This window comes from Vulpes vulpes, chromosome 8, assembly GCF_048418805.1.
Source record: "Vulpes vulpes isolate BD-2025 chromosome 8, VulVul3, whole genome shotgun sequence".
NCBI lineage: Eukaryota > Metazoa > Chordata > Mammalia > Carnivora > Canidae > Vulpes > Vulpes vulpes.
The window spans coordinates 111,269,228-111,275,227 of NC_132787.1; positions in this window are offsets into that span (position 1 = coordinate 111,269,228).

Consider the following 6,000-nt stretch of genomic DNA (forward strand, 5'->3'; position numbering starts at 1 on the left):
AACATTCCCGAACCGAAGTCACTATAATTCCCGCCCAGGAGCTGACAACGTGAGCTAAGGCGGCATCACGGAAACCAGCCTCGTTTCTTTCGAAGGAAGAAAGCCTCTTCCATGTGTACAGGCAGGACTCGACCGTGAACTTCTACAGTTTTCCTAATATCTCAGGGTGAGTTAGTAGGAAATACTCCAGCCAAGCTTCGAGCCTAATTTCATCAAATCCTCACGGCTCCGCACTCGAGAACCGCAGGTCACTCCTCCCTTAACTTCCGATGAACCTGCCACGTGTTTCCCTAGGCCGACTGCCCACGGGTACTTCGTTCCATTATTTTACATTTAAAAATAAAATCCAATACCCCAGTGTATCGAACGTAGCACTCAGTGCTGGACTCCTCCTTCCTGTAACAGCACGTTTCCTCCCAGAGAACTGCTCCCTAACAACACGCGTGGACGTTAGTCAGATGTGAGACAGGAAGCAGAGCTGTTACTCTTCGAATAAAAGGATCCAAATACCGAGGAAAAATGTAGAATCCATGCCAGATTCGCTCCCCGACGCTAAAACCATCCTTAAATAAACGCAGGGGAAAGGCATGTGGTATCCCCAAACTCCCCGTGGCCTAGAGATGGGTGTTCCAAGCAATCCCAGCATCCCAAAAGGTGGTTTTGTGTGATACGAACAAAGCTCCTCTGCAGACAGAACCTAATGAAAAATCCTGTGGCCAAAACTGAAAGGATCTACTACCCGTGTATGCAAATCGTTAATTTCGAATCACAAAAATGGTCTTTGTTGCGCTCGTTATCATTCAGCATTAAAACCAGGGATTTAGTAGAATTTGGAGGAGGAGCCTTTGGACATTTTTAAGTGGAGACAAATAGTTACCTAATGCAAACAGACGTTCTAACGGAAAGTTCTGGAATCACTTCACCGCACTTGCATACCCTTAATGGTTATAGCATAATAAATTAAGTCGTTGTTCAATCAATTGTCTGGAGGTAACACTGTACGGAGACATCTTAATTTCTTAATTGTACACTAAGTAAGTGTCATCTGAGATGTGTACTTTGATTTGGGGGTATACAGTGGACTTTTCACAAAGAGCAAAGGACAGCCTTGTTGGGGACATCCTCTGAGACACCCTGGGAGGCAGACTGGCTCCCACCCTCTCTGTAGCCTCACGGAGTAGATGTTCCCTGGTGTCCAAGAGAATGAAAGTGAATTAGCTCTCGGACTGTGCAGTCAATACTTCATGTAATGACATTTATAATGAAACCCACGTCCGGTCAATAAATAATTAAGTAAGAGTGTCACAGCAATACTACTGCAAAGGAAAACCCCTTTGCCTAATTAAGTTAGAGAGTCAATTTCAGGTTCTCATTGGAAAACTGTAGCTTTTTAAATTTAAATTGCTACACATCTTTCAAAAAACCTCGGAGACCACAGGACAGCAGGTAAAATTGGCCCACGCTTGAGGTATGACCAGGGGATAGATCGACACTATAAATTTGTGTTTGCATGGAAACGTGAAAATATACATTTTTAACCAGAAGCACGGGCCCTAAGTCCTCACCTGAGAAGCAAAGTATCAGTGATCTCACACGTAAAGAAACACGTGACAGCACCGTCCGCTGGTCAACACCTGAAGGAAACTGCAGTCTCATGAGTGGTTCCACTAAATGCAAACTGCCCTACCCCAGGGAGAGAAGTGTGCATCATCTAAGAAATCATGCATTTATGATGTGGCCTGTGAGACCCTCCTCTCAGAGGCTAACTGCAAGATACCCTCACGTACAGAAAACAACACAGGGGCAGGGATATTTTTTTTAAATATTTTTAAATTAATTAATTTATTTATGATAGTCGCACAGAGAGAGAGAGAGAGGCAGAGACACAGGCAGAGGGAGAAGCAGGCTCCATGCACCGGGAGCCCGACGTGGGATTCAATCCCGGGTCTCCAGGATTGCGCCCTGGGCCAAAGGCAAGCGCTAAACCGCTGTGCCACCCAGGGATCCCAGGGGCAGGGAAATTAATTGCAACATTGTTCGTATTTGCAAAAGCCAAGAGCACAGAGTACCTGTGAACTGGGGACCCTCTGATCCCACTGCAGCCCTGACAGTGGAGCCCGGAGCCACCGCCACAGCAACTTAGTAGCACGAGGTCAGGACAACCAGCACAGCTCCCTCATCTGGCATCAGAAGGAGAGGATAGTATCCAGAGAGAAACACATAAGAAGAGGAAGAAAATATACATTTTTCCCCCAAAGTAAAAAACTTGATATAAATAAGAAAAAGCTGCCGTGATTACAGGAAGTGCCAGGGCCCAGGCACAGGGGCTGACGTGAGGTCTCTCTAGTGATCCTTTTATCTGCATTGAATTGTGCACATTTTAAGTGTTCAATATTAAAAAATTAAAGGAAGTCAAAAGAAAAGTATTAAAACCCAAATATTAGAAACTAATATAAACAATCAGGCTAATTGTATGTTAAATTGATATTACGACCGCAAATAGAAAATAACTCTTTCAAAAAAGTTGTGCACATGGTACTGGTTTGCCCGTTTGTAACTGATTACTGCCTAAAGATCAAAGGTGAGCAATAAATAAACCTTCAGTCAACCATCTTAGTGCTGAGATTTTGATATAATCTAGAAAGTTTTTAATGCACACACAGACAGGACTAATAATAAGCATAATAAGACGAGTAGGATTCAAGATTTTTACTGAAAACATAAAGGACAGAAAAGAAAAATCAAATCTAGGCAGAAGTTCTGTAATGTGAAATTTGGAAGTCTTGACAATTCAAAAATATATTTTCTTTCTCTGTCCAGTAAATAGTCTTGGAAGCTTTTATTTCTCCATATTCGATTAAACTCAATAAAAAGAGCAACCCCAACTCCTCAGGAGATGGAAAACCACATTTCTGGGTCCAGGAAAGAAGCGACGAGGGTGAGCCTGAGATCATTTACCGTCAGAACCAAAGGACCTGAAGACGGGGTGCATGTCATGGAGACAAGGATGCGGCCTGCAGAGCCTCCCACCCCGGGCACGGGGACCTCACCACCCACTGGGTGGGCCACGGTGACTGTAACTGGCTGGAACACACTGAACAATATGCAGCCCAGCGTGTGCAAGGACGCTCAGAAAATTTAGGAGAAGGAGGAACTGAGACGCAGACAGAAAAGCCACCCTGACTGTGGCCACCAGAAGTCCAGGGATCCAGACCCAGGAAGGAGCGGCGTCCCTGTCTTTCCACGAGAAACTGTAGCACGTGTCCAAGCAGGAGAGGAAAGGAAGTCACCGCTTGGCCAGGTCTGATGGGTTAAGTGACTCAGAAGCATTCCCAGGAAACGCAAAAGCCATCGGGCAAACCGTTGCCGGTAAATAGCATATGTTCGTGGTGCCAGCCACTCACCATGAGCGAGCAAGTGAGAGCGAGCGAGAGTGAGAGAAATCCTTGAGTCGCTCCCTTAACCGTGTGAGAACCTCACATCATGGGAAGAGACAGCCTGACGTGACGGGCAGGCTGACAGGTTTGTGACATCTGCAGCACACACCGTGTGCACGAGGAAAATACATAAAAGCATTAGTTGTGGAACCTGGGTGATGGCACACAGGCATTTGCTGGGACAGTCTATCAGCCTTTCTGTGTTTTAGAAAATATTCATTAATATGAATTTGGAGAAAATTTGCAGTAATCAGTACACAGGTGCGGGAAGCCCAGACGCCATCTGGACAGAGGGGATGATGAATGGTTTTGTGAACAGCGCCCTTCTTGTAAAGATGGGTCACTCTGGAAGCTCGGGCTCCCGACGACATGACTCTCAAGCTCTGCTGCTGTCTGGTGGCTTCAGTCTCTGTCACCATCTGGGGATCGAGTGCCAAGTGTGGAGAAAAGGCACAGACACTAGAGCCGGCGAGGGCCCACCCCAAGCCCCAGATCTGCTGGTTGCTGGCCATGCCTTAGACACTGGCCCTGCCACTAGCCAATGGCCCAAGTAGACTCATGGGGGTCACCCTGGAGCCCCTGCCCCACGTCTCCATGCCAGCAGCCTGGCCCAGGAGCTCCCCCGTCTTCCCACTTCCTGGGTCTCATCGCCACCTTCCTGATTCAGAGCATCCCCTCTCACCTGAATTGCTCCAATGAACACTTAGCCCACCTCTCAGGTTCCAGGACTGGAGTATCCACAACATTGTCTGCAACATGACCAAACCACCAGGTATTTGAAAAATGCATTTAAAAACATTAAAAACAATCAAAATTCCCACTTTCCAAATGCAGTTCTGTTGCGTTGAGCAGAGTCTGAATTTCTTAGCAGACCCTACAAAGCCTTCCTGTCTGGCCCCCGATTACCAATCACCTCATGGTGGCCATGCAAACCAACACAGTAAATCACCAGGAGTTCCTCCACCGCTCGTCTGCTCCGGTCTCAGAGTTTGCACACACTGTTCCATCTGCCTGAGAAACCCTTCCCTGCACACCTTCCCTATGCTGTCTCAGCCCTTATATCCTCACCTGCAGGGAGCCCTCCCTGACCTTCCGGGTGCTCTGGGATGTCCTGTCTTCCTATGAAAGTACCTGACCACCCCGCGGGTCAGGGCCGAGCCATCCGCATGGTGTCCCACTGCATAAACCGACACCATGCACGACCCCCTCGACTGTTATCTTGAGCTATTTCTACTACAAACTACCCTGGTCGCTGATAAACAAGATACCCGGCGATTTACGACGTCTTGCAACCTGGCAGGTGTCCTTGTTGAGAGTGGGAACCTTCCAGGTCCCCACCTAGAAATGCACTCTGCATCATAAAGCCTGAGCAGAGAGTTCCAGGTGTTGGATTTCCTGCTTCTACCACTGGGCTATTTTTCGTGTTTCTTTATTAATTTTTAATTATTTCTATAATATGGAAATAAGTCCTTTGTATATTAATTGAAAAAATATTTTTCTAGCCTATGGTCTGTGGGTTAACCTAGTCATGCTGTCTTTTTGGGGAAAGAAAAGGCAAAAACGTATCTATGTATATGTAGATATTTTGACTGTAACGTAGTCAGATTTTCAATCTGATTCTTGACAGTTTCTGTTTTGTAATCTGCTCTAAAAATCTGTTCTACTGAGCCTTTATATAATCCTCTTAAGCTTTGTTCTGAGCATTTTTTTGAACGTTTGAGTGCAAGAGAGATGTCACATCTCCAAGTGTGTGTACAGAAGTCAGCCTCCCGGGGGGAACCTGCCGTGCGGCATTTGTGCACAGCTGATGCCACTGTGGCCATGCACAGGAGGCTCGTTCCAAGTGATTCCTCTGTGCCCCTCGTCCCCTCGAGCGAGGGGCGCTCGCCCACCCGTCCACCCGCCCCCTGCAGCCCGGCCAGAGCAGCACCTGCAAACCGATCTCCCAAGCCTGGAGGGCCCTTATTCTCAGCAGCGCGGGCCTGGGCCTGGACGCCCACCTCGCCGGCCTGCACCGGTCTGCTGAGCCGCTGCCTGGTCCCCTGCAGCAAGCTGAGTCCTCTTCCGTCTCTGCTCCCCTGGCACCCAAATGACGTTAACACACAAACACCACCTTGTCCTGCCAAGTCCCGCACTGCTCCCCTCCTCTCAGGCTCCAGGCCTGCTGACCACGTGCAGCCCCTGCTCACCTGGTTTCTCCACCTTCCCATATGACGCTATAACAACGAATACATTTCGTGATCCATTTGCCCAAACTCAGAACTTCCAACACCACAAATGGACCCTACGGGGGGTACAGGTGATAGGGACATATCTGTAAACATCGATTGTGACAGACATCCCCTCTGGTGGGTGGTGCTGATAATCAGGGAGGCTGGGTACATGTGAGGGGTGGAGGTACATGGGGAATCTCCTCAATTTTGCTATGAGTCTTAAACTTTTCTGAAAAAACAGTCTTAATAATTTAAAAAGAACTAATGAGCAGCTATATTAAAAATCGAGAAGACTTCTGGAGGAACAAATACTGTTAAAATGCCTATGCTACACAGAGCAACCTATACAT